This window comes from Mytilus galloprovincialis, chromosome 2, assembly GCF_965363235.1.
Source record: "Mytilus galloprovincialis chromosome 2, xbMytGall1.hap1.1, whole genome shotgun sequence".
Classification (NCBI taxonomy): domain Eukaryota; kingdom Metazoa; phylum Mollusca; class Bivalvia; order Mytilida; family Mytilidae; genus Mytilus; species Mytilus galloprovincialis.
The window spans coordinates 16,211,204-16,230,654 of record NC_134839.1 but is presented as its reverse complement, the minus strand read 5'-3'; the positions used below and the strand labels follow the sequence as shown (position 1 = coordinate 16,230,654).

Genomic DNA, 19,451 nt, shown 5'->3' with positions numbered 1-19,451 from the left:
GTTACTTGAAATACGATAAAAGCAGCCCACTAACCCAGCCTGCTTTGTTCCAATATCGTTATGAAGTATTTTTTTTTCTTCAAACAAGAATTTGTCATAAGTATATGGATTTCCCATCTGTACAATCATTTTCTATGTTAAGTTGACAGTGAAAATTAGGTAAAATCTTTAATTTGGCAGTAAAATTAGAAAGATCATATCAAAAGGAACACAGGTGTACTAAAAGAGGGACGAAAGATACCAAAGGGATAGTAAAACTCATAAATCTGAAACAAACTGACAACGCCATGGCTAAAAATGAAAAAGACAAACAAACAACAGCACATACGACACAATATAGAAAACTAAAGAATAAACAACACGAACCCACCAAAAAACTAAGCCACTAAAAAACTAAGTTTCAAGTTGATTGGATTTCAACTTCATCAAAAATTACCTCGACCATAAACGTTAACCTGAAACAGGGCGGACAGACAGACCAGAAAACATAATGCCAATAAATGGGGCATAAAAATAGTAAGACTTGTTAACATACCTGCCAACTTTTGAAAGTTCCCATGGGGTTTTTAGTGCGCGACAACAAAGGTTACAATTTTTAGCGAAGTATTTTGCACGATCTGGATTGTCTAGAAAAAATGTCATATTTGTATGATGAACTTACATGCCTTTTTCTTAAGTCTGTTTGCATGATTCTAGTTATTGAATTGGTAGAAAAGATAAAAATGTAGCTGGCAGATCAGGGTTTATTTTCTTGTGTAAGAATATTAGATCCCTGTTGAAATTTTCAATTTTGAATTATGCACAAAGATGGACCATTAACAGGTTGGGAACATCTCTCAAAATGAGGTGTAAACCTCATTGGAAGAACATACAATCCACTGTAAAAATTAGCACCTTTATATTCATATTATTTGATGAATTTCCCCCAAGAACTATGCATCTATCAAGTATAAACTGATCAAAACATGTCAAAAGAACTTTGTGATGTTTCTTAACTTCTATCTTCTTTATTAATTTGACCCCTGAGCCTCACTTAGAAAAGTTGTTCCAAATATAATGAATTTTTCCCACTTTTGAATTAAAAATCTTAAAAATTTTCTATCTTTTTTTTCAACAGTAACATGACCCCTTGTTCCCCTTGTTTTAGGGACAGTCCCTCATTTAAGGGACACCACTCATAACGGGGGGGGGGGGTTCAAACCTGTTTGTTGGTCTTTGTGAAAAAAGAATAGTACATTGTCCTTTAAATGATGTTATAAATTGAATACAAAAATAAAATATGTTACAACAAGTATTATGTCAATAAATTAGTGAACAAAAATACTATTCATTATCTTTATGGTAGTACTGCATCATTGAATTTTGTCAATTAGCCATGCTTTTATCTTAAAAGCTGTGCAAGAACGATTGCAGATGAAAATTCCCATTTTACAACAGATGAAAACAACACAAGTTCAAAATCTAGCATGTTAGAATAATCTTCAGAGAAAACGTTTTTGATTGGATTTTTAATTGATCATGAAAAACACAGAATTTGATTGGTTGAACACGTTTGTCTAAACTTGGGAACAAAATAAGGAACAGATGATTTTCACTAAATCGTGTTTTAGAGTTTTTTTTAACGATACCCTTAATATTAATATTTTTTTTTATTAAATGCAAGGACGTATTATAAAACGTCCTTGATAAGAGTAAAGAGAATGAACACAGGGCGAACGTACTAAACGGGCGAAAGAACTCAGAACAAACAGACCAAGGGCGAACATGTGAACAGGGCAAGTTGTCCCGATACCAAATTCAAGCATACGTACTACAAATATCTACAATAAAAACATCCAGTTACAAGTAAACAAATAACGTTCATGTAGTTGAGATGAAATCTATAAATAATTTACATAAAAGAGTACATATTTACGATAGTGATTGTTTTTCAATTCTTATTTACAAATTAAATGATTCAGATGCTTAATCATGTGTAAAAATCGGTGTCAGGAATCAGAAGTTGGTATGAAATTATAATACACAGAAACGAATGCGGCATACGGAGGCTCAATAAATTTAAAGTCGGCACCATTGGCCTACAGAAGACTTGAAGTCTTCTTCCACCAAAAATGTCATATTCATGACAAGGTGCATCAAAAGAGTTTTCAAAGTCAATATGCGAAATACTTCAAAGGAAAAGAAACGTTATGATGCATTTACTCGTGATACTGAATCAATACAAGCACTTTACAAAACAAAAATTGCTGTTCTTTATCTAAAAACCTTAATGAGGCCTTCACTATAAATCAAAAGAAAACATATCACCGGAAGTTCAAAACGACTCTCAGCTCCGGTTTTAACGCAATTCCTTGCTTGCTACGGTTGCTCAGTAGTTTTTATCGTTTTACAGATACGCAGTTGTCCCTTAACAACCCCAATAGCCTTTGCATAGAATCGTCTATAGCAACGGCAATTGCAGTCTTTTAGGTTTTTTTTTATAACGAAATGATCTGAACGTTCTTAATTTATTTATGTGTGGACACTCAAATAGCAGTTGATCATCGTGTCAACAGGTTTCTATCTGATTACTTAAAAAAAAACACATTGGCATTTACAATGCATGTTTTGATATGAAATACAATATCCTCCAAAACGAAAATAGAAGAAGATTGTTCATGAATTTATCATATTACAAGATTTGTACAATACACTTGACATGTTTTACCGAAATAGGAGCCTTCTAAGTTGCAGATCTATATAAAAAGGGTGATAACAGAAATTTGATAAAGGAGATACAAAGATTTATAGGTTTGACAAAGGATTCTCGAAACAAGGACATGTAAAATTGCAGTTCATACTGATAGATTTTAATTATCATTTTTGTCTGTAATTATCCATAGACGTGGTAATAAACTTATTTTCTTATTCTTAACACTTTTATTCTGTACTTGTTTGTAGTGTACATAGACTATCAAGTAAAGAATGAACTCGTTTATATCTATTGCGTGAATATTTCGGTACTATTGAAACCTGCTTATAAAATTTAGGGATCACATAATTGAGAGGCGAATTTTCCACCGTAAATGATAGTTTGCGTGAGCAACGTACCCATGTGAATAAGAATATGTAGATCTTTCATTGTTGAATTGGTAAATTTTCCAAAAGTAAAATTTTGTTATTCCCATTTGTACATTTACTATTTTTATTCCAAACATTCATAAAAATGAATATATCATCCAAATTATTTACATGACTGAGCTGCGTCGTATAGAAATCGACCTTATGCAAGTGCACTTCTACATAAAATTGAGAATGGAAATGGGGAATGTGTCAAATAGACAACAACCCGCCCAAATAAAAAACAACAGCAGAGGGTCACCAACAGGTCTTCAATGTAGCGAGAAATTCCCGCACCCGGGGGCGTCCTTCAGCTGGCCCCTAAACAAATATATACTAGTCCAGTGATAATGAACGCCATACACATGTACACGTAGAAGACTTTGGTTGATTTTGGAATATTCAAATACGAAACCGAGGTTGAATTTGTATCTGATTTGTAGGGTTCTTATAACAACACAGTTTGTAATAGTTACAGACTTTTCGTAGAGATTTGTTCAACTCGAATTAGATGGACAGATAATTGATAGTCATTTGCTTAACGTTTTAAAATGGATTAAAATTTGAAAAAAAAAATGCTATTAATAGTTACAGCAAAAAAAAAAAAAAAAAATAAAAAAAATAAAAAGAGTAAGGGTTATTTTGTGGTCTTGTTGATTTTATCTTGTTAGTATAAAAAGGAACAGATTACAATATTTTTCAAATCGTTTAAAAATATTGTTTCTAAATGTTGACCCGACACTACGACGTGGTTAGACGTTACAATCAGTGATCAACTTTAAAATTAACTTCATATGGAATAAAACAAAAAAAAAAATAACAACCGACCTCTCACTAATAAATAAATAACATATCCGGGGACAAACATCACAAGTGTAGTGCAAGTAGTAAGAAAATGAAATTTCATATTCAAATATAACTGATCATGTTTTATTTGGTAATTTAATTAGAATTAATTATATTTAATAAAATGACGTTATATAACATAATCGAAAAAATTATCAACCACAATGAAGCGACAGTCATTGATATCTAAGATATATTGCCTTTTGATATTCGATTGAATCTTGATCCCTTATCAGTCCCAGGAACAGACATTTGATTGCTTAATATATAGATTGCTCTATTGTTTCTGTCCCAGAAGAACGTAGATTGAAGGTCATCGGAACGTAATGGAAGTTATACGATCTGATTCAAAATATAGATTAATTGAGTTTACAAATATTGGATGAAGTGAAGTCCAGTGTTACACTTTTACGTGATATTACAAGGATTTTATAATTTTAGTGATAAAAATTAATTTATCTTATCCAGTCTGTGAAATGTGGCTCTGTCAATGATTTACAATGTCACACTTGGTGCTAACAACTTATTGACATATCTCCTTGTTATATATAAGATGTTTATAAGCTTTTATATGTCATGAGACATCGAAGGATTAATGGGTGGTTTTAGTAGTTTATCTTATGTTTCGATTGCCTATCAACATTGAAGTTTAAAATCGAACCCCGAACGTGACAGGTGGGTTGTACTCCGATCAAATAAACTAGGATTGCCAGTCTTCTTGGCGAAGATTGGTGGTTTATATCGGACATCTATTCTCGTTGCTGGCTGACCGCGATTGCTAGTCTTGTTTTCCTTCCCTCTTGAAAACTTATTCGGCAATCACGCGGTGTCTATTGAGTAAATGAAATATGTAATGGCTTAAGTTTGTATAGGGTGAAATATTTTCGAACAAATTGTTACATGTAATGACAATGCGCAACTATCAATTAATCTAAACTAAATTTTAACAACAAACAGTAGAATAAAGACAAGCAATATTACCAAGAAGGGACATAAAAGAATTATCAAAAACAGTTAGTGTCATCTTTTTCAGGGGCCAATTTGGATGATTTTTGCCATTTGTTGTTTTTTGTCGCCCCCTTACTTCTTGTGTAGTAAGAATATTGCTATGGAAACACATCGGAGTTCAGCACATTTGTAGTACCCTATTTTCAATATGTTTACAGTTAGTGAAAATCTGTTATTCAGTCTGCTTTATGCATGCTTGCTTCACATGTTTATCAGAATACAACTATCCGTTTGACTATGAAAATAGCTTATATGGCATTATATTTGTACATTGGAGCTGTTTTTCTTGCAAATAATTATCTCCAGTTCCTAATTATGTCGTTCGTTAATATCAAGCTGCGCTGCTTTTGTTCCGAATCACATCTGAAATCATTTTGAAAATGAATTTCATGCGTATTTATTGCATTAAACACCAGTTTATTGGATGCAGCACACTACTTAGTTAACACTTATACTTTGTTTGTTTTTTCTAGGATTTATTCATGTCCTTGATATAAAAACAGATCTTTATTGTTTATTGGATTGATCAATAAGTAAAGAATTCGTTTTTGGATGTAAAACATGCAGAGAGGTTAACGTAATTGTTGTTTTTGCAATTATTTTGTAAAAGTTGATGGATTGTTGGTGCTTAACTTCAAGTGACAAATTTAAAATCCATATTCAGAATAGAAAACGTCATGTGGTTACAAAAGGGTTAATCGAATAATTTTGAACCTCTTTAAACTAGCCATTTATATTTGATTTAAAACTTTTATTTACAGCTTGCCACAAACGCACGTCATTAGAACTGTAACACGGATTATTTCACATTCATGAACAAAGAGCGCCCCAGCGGCTTCAAAATATCCAGCAAGATTCATATTCCTCAGAGGACATCCAGGTACCAATAATTCATTATCCTTGCTAAGTTATAACCATATCATATCCTACCTTCACAAATACAGCTTTGTCGAGCAATCTTAAACTGTTGAAAACACGTTTGAACATACATGTCATTAAATACGTAATGTTAGTTACACGTTTAATGATTTTTTAAAGTCTTTATACGCATACACTCACTAGGATATTTTCTACAGACTTTTCATCATTCTGTGCAAATATGTTCTTATATATAGAGGGCAACGAATGCAAACTTTATTTTTTAATATGATTGTAATAAATAGATCCTAATGAAATGTCAAATATACATATATAAAAAAAAATCGACGATGTAATCAGTTTTTTTTAAGTTAAGATGGAATAAACAAAGAATATCAAAAGACCAATTCCTAAAAAAAAAAAAAAAAAAAAAAAAAAAGACACACCAGAAAAACACATAAAAAAATTGATAAATTGAAGTTTGACTATGAAGTTTTTAATGACTTAATTTGAAAATTGAAGATATTGATGTTATATTGACCTAAACTTGTCAGTGTTGTAGTGTCATTGGGTTGCTGTCTCATTGACATATTTTCCATATCTCCTTTGTCCTTTTTAATATGGTTTGAAATGCATTGGATTATGATGTATGGTTTTTCTTTGACAGTAATTTCGATGCATTTATTGTTTATGTTATTCAATAGTTCTTAGTATTATTACCTTCTATAAAAAAGAAGATATGGTATGATTGCCAATGAGACAACTATCCACAAAAGACCAAAATGACTAGTATATCGATAGTGTTTGTCAGTAGATTATAACATTATACACAATCGCATGTTGCTAGTTCCGTATGAGGTCAATGGTTTAAACACCACAAAGCACATTCCATTTTAGCCAAAGATAAAATTGGCTGTCATTTAAATGTACGGCGGTAAGAAAGTGATATTTAAAACTAAAAAAACAATTTTCCATGTTAACTTGACTATACAGAAGATTAATTAGTTCTGACAGATTCCATCTAAGTGCTGTTGTATATTACAACCTATCGTGCAGAGTAATACTGATACAAGATTGGGTAAAATGGAATATAATACATTGACCTTCTACTCTTTGTGAAAAGAAATCTTATTTGGCTCATTTTTTGAGGAAAAAAACCAATATTTATAAATGTGTTCTTATTACGAATACTCATTGCAGCTGTAACCCGATAATGTTATTGAAAGTTATATCAATACCAGTATAACTAGTTATGCAACTCGATACTTAACAATTATACCGAATGATTCCGGGAAACTGTCAAGTAAAGACAATTTCAATAATTGTTTATGCTCTACTTAACACCTACATAAAGAGTAAAACGTTCACCTTTTTGTCTTGAAGATTTCCAGTATTGCGACTATTGCAATCAAACAGTTATTCTCTGCATTTTCAAATACAATGAAACAACAGCACCTCGGTTCTTGGCATTTGGTGCCGATTTTCACAAACGCGCAAGTGTCTAATTCTTGAATGCAAAATAATTAGCAGGCTGCATCAACTACCGATTTTAAAGGTTTTTGCCTTAAATCCACTGAAATCGAACCTAAAGAATCTCACGATCGGGGCGTGCACTACATGTTCTAGTGCACCAATTATAGATGATTGAAATCATTGTGAGGTATATATACGCTGAAAACTATTACAATAAGACAGCATAACTTGTTTTAATGAACTTTTGCTACAATTCGCTTCGCGGGATTTGAGGTCAACAATGTGTATTTGTTAGAGTATGTTGCATATAGTTTATAAAAAAGAAATGGTGCCTTTTTAAGATAGTTCAACCGAGCGGTTAACGAGCAAGGTAATTCAAAAGGCTCTTGAGTGACGCTGGAATTTATTAAGAAAAATAGGACAACTAAAGTACGAAATTGAACATAAAGAACACATTTACGAAATGTGTTGCAAATAACATTTTGCTAATCTTTTCCTTTAGTGGACAATCCCTTTTATTTCCAAATTTTAGGATTTGAAAACAGTAATTTTATAACTGTGGCCAAGCAAATGACAAAGAAGAGCTGACTACGGGTCTGGTGATAACAAAACTCATCATAGATACCTGGCTTAATATTTTTTGTATCATATTTCGAGTTTGTCTCTTTTTAAAGCAAATACATAAAATGCGCTTATAGATGATATGATCATTTACATAGATCAATTAAATTTGGTTCTTACTTTTATAGGAAAATATCATTACAAAAGATGTATAATTGCAAAACATTAGTTAATCAAGTATAATTATATTTTATGAATATATAATGTATATTTGTCTTGCAAGTAAAGCTGTAAGTTTAAAATAGTTATCAAAAGTACCAGGATTATAATTTTATACGCCAGATGCGCGTTTCGTCTACATAAGACTCATCAGTGACGCTTAGTATAAAGGACTACGGAAATAAATTGAAAAGTCATATATTTATAATTAACGTGCCATAACAACGCCAACTTTTATATGGATCCAAGTTTTCGCACTCCATTTAATCTTGACATAACAGTAAAATGGAGATACATTAAACAAAATATTGAAATAAATTAAAGCCTTGTACCCCGAAGCGTCCATATTCCTGTATCTAGAATTTTATTTTTTATTAAACAAACATTGTGTATATAAAAAAGGCAACAGTAGTATACCGCTATACGATATTGTTTTCTGGAACATTTATGAAGAACACTTAAACAAATTGATATTGAACTCTTGAGCAATAAAATTCACTTTCTTTTATAATTACATATATTCGTTATCTAGAACTGACCTTGACTGTACTTGACTAATTGAAATCGTTGTTGAAACATGAACACTGTTTATCAAGTGCTACGGAAATGGTAAGAAATGGAAAGTAATGTAGAGGCAGGAAGTTTAATGGAAGATTGTAAATGCCTGGTTTAATTTTTCAACTTCGATTCAGTAAATGGATATATATATATATATATACACTGTATATGGTACAAATTTAAAGGATTTTTGGACATCAAATTTCAGATATGTTTCAGTCTGTAGGCGAAAAGGAATAAACATAGTTTGGGATTGGATCTGAACTTAACTCTATTATTCTGTAAAGTAGAAAATGGTATATAAATCATGAAAATAAATGCTGAAACAAACAGTAAGAATATCGACCGCCGCCTACAGGGCTATCTTTGTGATTATTCTATGATAAATTTCTTTGGTGAACTCTAAATAATACAACACAAAGACAAATCGAAAAGTAATGGCGAAAAATTCAAGTTCATTAACATGTTGTTGAATTATTATACCATATTTTTGTCGTGTAATTGATTTCACTATTGTAAGAAGTGTAAATCATGTCCGCTTTAAAAAAAAACCCACTTATATGCGCATGCGTTACGTATTGTTTCGCCTTTGATCTAAAGGATAACGACATGTGCAATGTTGGCAAAAATAGAATTTTGCTGCCTAACGGGTTTGAGGGAACCAATAATAATTGCATCTACATCTTACATCAACCTTTAAATTACATCAGCAGGAACAACTACGACTGAATACAGATTTACACTTATGTCACTGGCATTAGTCAGAAAGACAAATATGTTAGAATAAAATATTACAAATCATATACAATTCAGTGTCGTAAAAGGAATCAATAAAAGTCAGATCAACTGAATTAATTGTATGGAGAAGCACTTCATATAAATGTTTGCTTAAAACATTGCCGTAAATGAATGATTGACGTAAATCTAAGTGGATTCATTTTCTTAGAGATGGGAACGTGTACTGTAATGAAATCATACCAAGTATACACTTTCTAATGATCTCTTTCAAATACATATCTCAGGGGATTACTTGTATACAATACATGCAGACGTTTTTTCCCCTATAATAAGCAGTTTTTACAATACATGCTTTCAAAATGAATTTTCATACATTGACCAATTATATATTCTGCTAACATTAGAAACGAAATCCAAATGTAACTGTAACCTCCCTCTGGGACAATTGTGTTCTAGGATGGAAATCTTTATAAATAATGAATGAGTTGTATAATTACATAATTTGTTTTTGGCGAAAAACAAAACACCCCAAAAACTATAAAAAAAAAAAAAAAACAACCAAGACGTGTGCTGTTATTACAAAAAAACTTACTATCTGCCAAAACGTATAGAAGGAGGTCATTATTATCTTTTAACAGAAGTGATGCAATCATCAACTGAATTATTAAATTGGCGCTAAAACTACATATTTTAAAATCAAGTGGCACACACGTTGTATTTGGTGCAAATGATCTGTGGAACGAAAGGACGCATTCTTGACACAAATAAACATCCTTCCTTACAAAAACCAAAAAAACCAACGTCCGTATGCCAGTGAACAAAGAATGCAATTGCAATGAAATATACAAAAACTACTGGACAACAGGGGAAAAAATTGTAAATTAATGCTTTTCATAATTTCTCATTTGAGGAATTGCACAGTAGTATCTAATGGAGTATAACACCAGGCATGTTTAGTGAACTATTTTGTTGTGCTGGGTTATTGTCTCATTGACCATAGAAGTACTATGTTCTTCCATAGATTGACATTCTTGTTCGAATGAATAACTCTTACCTTATAATATTGACTATAAACAATGATGAAGTTTACTTTTGATTGGTATCAATGGAAATTGGGGAATATCTAACTTTGCTTTTTTCGATCAATGCATTTTAATGCTGTTAGTTAAAACAAACTTTAGAATACTCAGCCTAGATAAGCTTTTTTGATCTGTGATTGAGTAATTTATATAATGCTTCTAAAATGATAGAGTGTCGCGACATTCTCGCTTTACTACACACGGATAAAGGAGATTTTAACAGCTAATTGTCATAGAACCACTCAACAGACCTTCGTATGGCAACAAAAATGTAATTACGCCGAAGGAAATAGTCATCTAATCTTCTTGTAAACCAATATGTTACGTGTTAAAGCTTCTAGTTGATGAGAGTGAAAGGTTGCAACACAATGCTGGTATCTTTTATTCTTAATAGGAAATACTATGATTTCATATAACGAATGCATGCCAGTCATCTCGCTATTTGCGTGACCATTTGAGCAATATGTATACTGGTTATTATAGCTTCATAGACTGAACATCAAATATTTTGCTTTAAACTAAATTGAAATGTTCGTAGTCAGCAGGTATTAATACAAAAATAAGGGAAGTTCCATGATTGACAGTAAAACAAGTATCACCTAAGGACCAAATTACGAGAATGTAAGCATGAAGAGGTCATCACACAACCATTTATAACTAACATAACAACATCATATTTTAAGCTCGGCATGACAAAATATAATACAATTAAAAAGATAAATCCAACGGCCTGATTTATGCTAAAAAGTAATGAAAAAATAAATGTAGCAGACTATTTATAACTACTGAATGATATGCTACTGTCTTGGGACAGTCATATGTTAAATATAGTGGGGTTAAACATGTCTGTAAGCTCTCATGTCCCAATAGGGACAATGTTGTTACAGCACAAATCTACAATAAACTGTAAAAATCCTTTTAGAAGAGCTTGACTCATGAAGTCGGCAAAATACCGATCTAAGAATACTCGCACGTTGTGATCTAATAGTTCAATTCTATTTTTGTTGCATTGTCGTTTGTTTATGTGTTTTTTTTTGTTTCTGTTGTTCCGTTGTTTTCCTCATAACGTTGATGTGTTTCCCTCGTTTTAAGTAGGAAATCCGGATTTGTTTTCTGTCAATCGATTGATGACTTTCAAACAGCGGTATACTACTGTTGCCTTTATTTATTAATAACTATGTTTAACTTAACTAGAACATACCGTCGACATCTCGGGTCCATTACTGAATAATGAATTAAAGTACTATAATGTATTAGCCTTAATTTAAGCATTCGTATTATCATCTGATTAATTAATTCTAATTCTAAGATGCACGGTTTTTCTGCTTTCAAAATCTGTTTGAATCCATCGACCTGGAACTTGTTAATTATTTGTAACATTAATTATTTAGAAAACAAATGGGCCAAAAATGGTGTAATTTTAATTAACATCATTTTCCTACATTAGTTATATATAAAGTTGGATTTCTCGGGTTGTACGTCGACTGAGCATGCGCGAAAGCAAATACGATACGGATCGATAACGGTATCCGAATTTGGATATTTTCACAAAAATTAGCATTTTCTGTGGAAAAATTTTGTTTCGAAGACTAATTAAGGAAATAAAAATCACTAAATTTATATGTCATATCACAAATATTTCCGGCTTTGTATGGTTTCAAATAAGTCGTGGCTCAATGAAATCGGTCTCTGCCTTAAGTAGTATAGATATGTCTTTTCCAATGCAATTGCGTTTTAAGGTTACTGTTCTCTGGTTTTCCAATACGTTATTATCATGACACCAGTCATCCCAAAGAAGAACAGGACAAAACGTGTTACATAATCGAAATACTCGCATATATGTATCATTGCTTGACTTTGATAAGACAACATCGTCAGGAAGGTTAATGCAAATATTACAAATAATTACAGAAGCCATAACTCGCCAATTAATCAGTAAACAAATATAGAACATGATTGTGTATATATCTACTCGGACAAATAGTAGTAATGAGTTAATTTTGTAGTGTACTGCATAATTGTTTATGGTGCAAACAAAATCGATATTAACTGATACAATCAAACCGTACTGTTTCCTTCCCAATAGTAAATTGCTCATAATTATACACTGTTCCTGGATTGTAATTAGAGGATATGACATTAAAAATATTTTATATTACCGTACTCTCTCTAGAAATTTTACGATATAAATTCGTTTAGTGGATGTAGCTTGAAACGACTGCATCAGACAGGAGGGGATATTAACCTCCACCAAAATGTCGACTCGTAGAAAATGCCAAAAAAGAGAGAAACCAGAAAACGATTGATGTGTACTACCGTCAGATATATTTGTTTCTTCTTTGTTCGTTTTTCCGATCATGCTTCCCAATCTTTTAGGGACGATCATTGAATTTTTGGGAAGTGAGAAGGGATTGAATATGCCAACCTTGTAAAATCATTCCAAAATCAAGAAAATGATCGTGTACAAAATCAAAACGTATACCTTACTCGTAACTTTATCAGAATTAAACGATCTTACAATAAATGAAACTAATATTTTGTGTGTTCGAATGTTTGAGGATTTTTTTTATAAAACTGATATCTGATTATCAACGTTTAATATTCAGCCAGAATGTTTTTTTTTAAATGATTTAACCTAATCTTTCATTCGAGTTGTTTCTAAAAATTAAATTTTTCAGAAATAATGCGGTAATAATCAGTTTAACTACAATTGTTTAACTATTGTTTTGAGCATAACAATAAGAATTCATTTATATTTGATTGCTTTTATACAATTTAACCATTATAGAAATAACAAATAAACTGAAAGACGTAATAAACCGAACTTTAGTCACCATCGCTTTACCATATCTTTACTGGTTCGAGTTGGGATAAAAATAGGCTGTTATTAGTTATCAAAGATACCAGGATAATTTAGTACGCCAGACGCGCGTTTCGTCTTCATAAGACTCATCAGTGACGCTCATAAATGTCAGTGGCTAGGTTCGAACAAATAAAAAGTATAAAATGAGACAAGAGATTATATAGCATTGTCTAAGTTGTGTATTAATCAAGAAATATATTATATTATAATAGTTTTGGGAAATGCTGATTATATTTTCAACTGAAAAGCTAGAATAAAAGTACGGCAGGTGAAAAGCATAGTTTTTAGCCAACAGAACTAGGTTACACACAAATAACCTAAAATATAACAAAACAAAATCATGTGTAATATCATGTACACAATTTTACTAAATTTAAAACCCGGTATCGATGATGAGGTAATTTACAACCCCTGGGTCGATGCCCCTGCAGGTGGAGATTTCCCCGGCGGTATCAGAGGCCTAGTAATCAACAGTTGCATTTCAGATTCTTATTTTATAGGACAGCATTATCTTTTTTTTATTTGAACGTAACTGATAAGTCGTTTGTAAAGGAAACACACGACTGGCGTGCAAAATTTATGATGGGTTTATATAATAATGAGCACGAAAGAGGCTAACATTATTATCATAATATCGTATGTTTTTCATATGGAAATGTATTTAGTTAGGACAATCGTTGTTGCAACTTTTAACTTCTCAGTTTGATACTTGTTAAAATGAGTCAATTATAATCATGAATATCAATAATGTGGTCATTTTTATGAATTTCCAGTTTACAAAACTTTGAATTTTTCGAAAAATTAAGGATTTTCTTATCCCAGGTATAGATTAACTTAGACGTATTTGGCACAACTTTTTGGATTTTTGATCCTCAATGCTCTTCAACTTCGTACTTGTTTTGCTTGATAAATATTTTGATATGAGCGTCACTGATGAGTCTTATGTAGACGAAACGCGCGTCTGGCGTACTAAATTATAATCCTGGTACCTTTGATAACTGTATAATCACCAAAACTTTCTTAGCGTCTCCAATCATGATCTATATTTTATTTATTTTGCAAAAGGAAAAAGTACGATTTCTGAAGTAAGCTTTCTACATTTATGACAAATATTGCGGTTATAATGAAATATACTACAATTACGAAACTGTTATGAGTGTATTTTGTATTTTTTTGTATTGTATTCCTGTCATGTTATGTTGTCATTTGAGCGGTAAATTTAACATTGCCATAAAGCGAGAGTTTTTTTTAGCCACAAAACCAGGTTTATTCAACCATTTTTCTTAAAAATGTCCTGTACCAAGTCAGGAATATTGCAGTTGTTATATAATAGTTCGTTTCTATGTATGGTGCATTGTCGTTTGTTTTTGTTGTTTCGTTGTTTTCCTCTTTTAGTCGGTTTTAGTTTGTAACACGGATTTTCTTTCTGTCAATCGATTAATGACTTTTAGACAGCAGTAAACAGCTGTTGCCTTTATTTTTGGACCGTTTTGTCATTTTTTTAAGGTTGAAACAGAAGTGTCAATATGTTTAGCACCCAAACTGTCCCGCTTATACAATTATTGAAGATTAAATTCAGCAAATAAAAAGACTTAACAGAGGGCAATGCACTGATGCTCTTGTAATAGAATTTTAGTGTAAAATACATATTTCTATTTATCCGAAATGATGCAGAGAGAAAATGAGTCAAACTACATGTTTCAATTATTAGATTTTTATTATGAACATAACTTTCGATAGGATAACCCTTTTATTCATTTATCATGATTTATTAATTTTAAATACTGGTTGTTATAAAAATGACAAATAACATAAATGATTTAATAAAAGCTTAACACAAAATTACCTTCGATGTATTCAGACAGAACTTAGTATGGAAGAGTCGATATGTACTTTAAATGAGGGCAATGAACGGATGCTCTTGTAATAAAATTTTAGTGTCAAACGCCTATTTACATTTATTAGAAATAATGCAATAATATTGAGGTAATCTACAATAATTTAACTATTGTTTTTGACATTATCAATAAGAAAGGATATTATTCTTTTTATTTATAACATGTAATTGCTTTAAATAATGACTGTTAAAAATATCAAATGAACTGCGAAATGTAATAAAAACCGAACTTAAAATCACTATGCCTGGGTGGTACGAATAACTCCCTGTGTTACATGTTTTCGTCATATTAACAATGCATTTGGTAAAAACATCTTTCTGTAAAGAAGGGTCGATATCCCTTATCGCAAAAAGTACCAGGCTTATAATTTAACACGCAAGACGCGCTTTTCGTCTTCACAAGACCCACCAGTGACGCTCAAATCAAAATAAATAAGTGTTAAGTTGAAAAGTATAACCCCAATAGGGATTTATAAATTCTACAACAACAAAAAAAGTCAAAAGATGACAATGTACGAATGACTTAATCAAAGAATTTTAGTTTGAGACAGCTATTAGCACATGACACATGATTTGAAATGTCTGATAAAATTCTTGTAAAATCGTAAGTTGTTCTTTGTTCCTCTTCCTGAACATTTCCCTTCCAGTCAATTGAAATATCTATGAAAGTTTGATAATTTGTATATAAAAAGGCAGCTGACTAAAATTGTTCTTTTCAAACCAAATATGAATTAAAGAAGCTGGTCAGGTATACATAATTCAATCAACATTCAAAAAAAAAAAAAAAAAAAAAAAAAAATACGTGTATTTTTTTTGGCAGGCTGAAAAATGGACTTCGTCATTTTGTTAATTCTTCATATTTGAATACTGGTATTTCAATTTTCACGTTTTCCTCTAGTTTTGTAAATATGGATAGATTGATTTTCATATGAGAGAAAATTAATTAAGATAATAAAAGGTATCTCTGAAATAAGACCGAATCCATACAGTAGTAATGACCTTATAGACACAGAAAACTTTTGAAGCTTCGTTTAAAACAATAACCACTAATAAATCTACAAAATAAACTGAACAAATAAATTCATTTGAAGAAATCTGTCAAATTCGGGAAGTTGAATTCTGTAATGAATAAATATTTACAATTTACCGGCAATCCTAGTTAGATATTGCTATTGTAGTATTTTTAAAATGTTGCATTGGATGCAGATAAAGTTATAACCTGACCGAGAGAGTACACGCCTTTTTAACGCACAATAACATGTTTATATTTTATTGATTTTATAAAATTGATTTTGTTAATAATTTTTCAGTCGTATTTATTTCGTCAAATGTCAAATGTTTGGAAACATCTAACCCGAAAGGACTAAAAAGATCTGCTAACACAGATTTATGTCAAATTTTCCAGAAGGAGTTTGAACGATAGTTATATTACAGAAATACAAATACACTTTGATTGCTACAGCCTTTGGATGGTGTAAACTTCCCTCCAAAAAAACCGTGTATGGTGTAATGGTGTATGGCATATGTTGTAATGGTGTAAAGTGTATGGTGCTATCGTGTATGGTGTAAGGGGAATGGTGTAATGGTGTTTGATGAATGGTGTGATTGTGTAACGTGCGATCGGGAATGGTGTGAATGATGGTGTACGACATTTGATTGGTTGAAAACGAAGTACGTTTTATTTTATTTTTTCGAATTGTAAACATAAAAAATAATAATAATCTTAATATTTGAAATTTAATTGCATTATGGGTAATTTCGGATCGTGCAGATAGAATGGGGAATGGTGCATGGTGTAATGTGTAAGGTGTATAGTGCAAAGGTGTAACGTGTGTGGTGTAATGGTACAAGGTGTATGGTGTAATGGTGTATGGTGTATGGTGTATGGTGTAATGGTGTATGGTGTTAGTGGGAAGTTTACACCCTCCAAGCACTGTATATAACCTTTTTATAATCTTCTTCTTAAAATTTTGTAAAATACGGATATGATTTTATTTTATAAGAGAACATTTATTAAAATGATAAAAAGGTATCTCTGAAATTGGAACGAATCCATATAGCAGTAATGACATTGTAGACACAGACATTTTTTGAAGCTTCAATTGAAACAATTACCACTAATCAATCTACAGAATAAAGTAAACAAATAAATTCATTTGAAGAAATCTGTCATATTCGGGAAGTTTAAATTTGTAATGAATAAATGTTTACAATTTACCGGCAATCCTAGTTAGATATTGCTATTGTAGTATTTTTAAAATGTTGCATTGGATGCAGATAAAGTTATAACATGACCGAGAGAGTACACGCCTTTTTAACGCACAATAACATGTTTATATTTTATTGCTTTTATAAAATTAATTTTGTTAATAATTTTTCAGTCGTATTTATTTCGTCAAATGTCAAATGTTTGGAAACATCTAACCCGAAAGGACTAAAAAGATCTGCTAACACAGATTTATGTCAAATTTTCCAGAAGGAGTTTGAACGATAGTTATATTAAAGAAATACAAATACACTTTGATTGCTACAGCCTTTGGATGGTGTAAACTTCCCTCCAAAAAAACCGTGTATGGTGTAATGGTGTATGGAATATGTTGTAATGGTGTAAAGTGTATGGTGCTATCGTGTATGGTGTAAGGGGAATGGTGTAATGGTGTTTGATGAATGGTGTGATTGTGTAACGTGCGATCGGGAATGGTGTGAATGATGGTGTACGACATTTGATTGGTTGAAAACGAAGTACTTTTTATTTTATTTTTTCGAATTGTAAACATGAAAAATAATAATAATCTTAATATTTGAAATTTAATTGCATTATGGGTAATTTCGGATCGTGCAGATAGAATGGGGAATGGTGCATGGTGTAATGTGTAAGGTGTATAGTGCAAAGGTGTAACGTGTGTGGTGTAATGGTACAAGGTGTATGGTGTAATGGTGTATGGTGTATGGTGTATGGTGTAATGGTGTATGGTGTTAGTGGGAAGTTTACACCCTCCAAGCACTGTATATAACCTTTTTATAATCTTCTTCTTAAAATTTTGTAAAATACGGATATGATTTTATTTTATAAGAGAACATTTATTAAAATGATAAAAAGGTATCTCTGAAATTGGAACGAATCCATATAGCAGTAATGACATTGTAGACACAGACATTTTTTGAAGCTTCAATTGAAACAATTACCACTAATCAATCTACAGAATAAAGTAAACAAATAAATTCATTTGAAGAAATCTGTCATATTCGGGAAGTTTAAATTTGTAATGAATAAATGTTTACAATTTACCGGCAATCCTAGTTAGATATTGCTATTGTAGTATTTTTAAAATGTTGCATTGGATGCAGATAAAGTTATAACATGACCGAGAGAGTACACGCCTTTTTAACGCACAATAACATGTTTATATTTTATTGCTTTTATAAAATTAATTTTGTTAATAATTTTTCAGTCGTATTTATTTCGTCAAATGTCAAATGTTTGGAAACATCTAACCCGAAAGGACTAAAAAGATCTGCTAACACAGATTTATGTCAACTTTTCCCGAGGGAATTTGAGTGATAGTTTTACCAAAGAAATATAAATAAACTATGATTGCTATATAACCATTTAAGAATCTTCTACTTAAAATTTTGTAAAATATGGAAAGGATTTTATTTCATAAGAGAACATTAATTCAAATGATAAAAAGGTATCGAATCCATACAGCATTAATGACATTATAGGTACAGACGACTTTTGATTTTTGGTTCTCAATGCTCTTCGACTTTGTACTTGTTTGCCTTTATAAATATTTTGATCTGAGCGTCACTGATGAGTCTTGTGTAGTTGAAACGCGCGTCTTGCGTTTTAAATTATAATCCTGGTACATTGGATAACTATTGATATCACTGGGTCGATGACACTGCTGGTGGACTTTTCGTCCCCGAGGGACCAACAGCCCAGTAGTCAGCACTTCGGTGTTGACATGAATATCAATTACATGGTAATTTGTATAAATTTCCTGTTTACAAAGCTATGAATTTTTCGAAAAACTAAGGATTTTCCTATCCGCAGGCATAGATTACTTTAGACGTATTTGGCACAACCTTTTTAGAATTTTTGGTTTTCAATGCTTTTCGACTTAATACTTGTTTGCCTTTATAACTATTTTGATCTGAGCGTCACTGATGAGTCTTATGTAGACGAAACGCGCGTCTACCGTATTTAATTATTATCCTGGTACCTTTGATAACTATTGATATCACTGGG

At 31.5% G+C, this 19,451-nt stretch overlaps 1 protein-coding gene across 1 annotated transcript in view; it reads left to right on the top strand.

Annotated features, from left to right (window-relative positions):
- LOC143062999 (FMRFamide receptor-like) overlaps positions 1–19,451 on the top strand; it is a 125,983-nt gene that overhangs the window by 16,857 nt on the left and 89,675 nt on the right. The window contains exon 2 of the mRNA XM_076234877.1: positions 5,715–5,833. The gene's annotated coding sequence lies outside the window, so the exon portion shown is untranslated. The remainder of the gene's footprint in view (positions 1–5,714; positions 5,834–19,451) is intronic.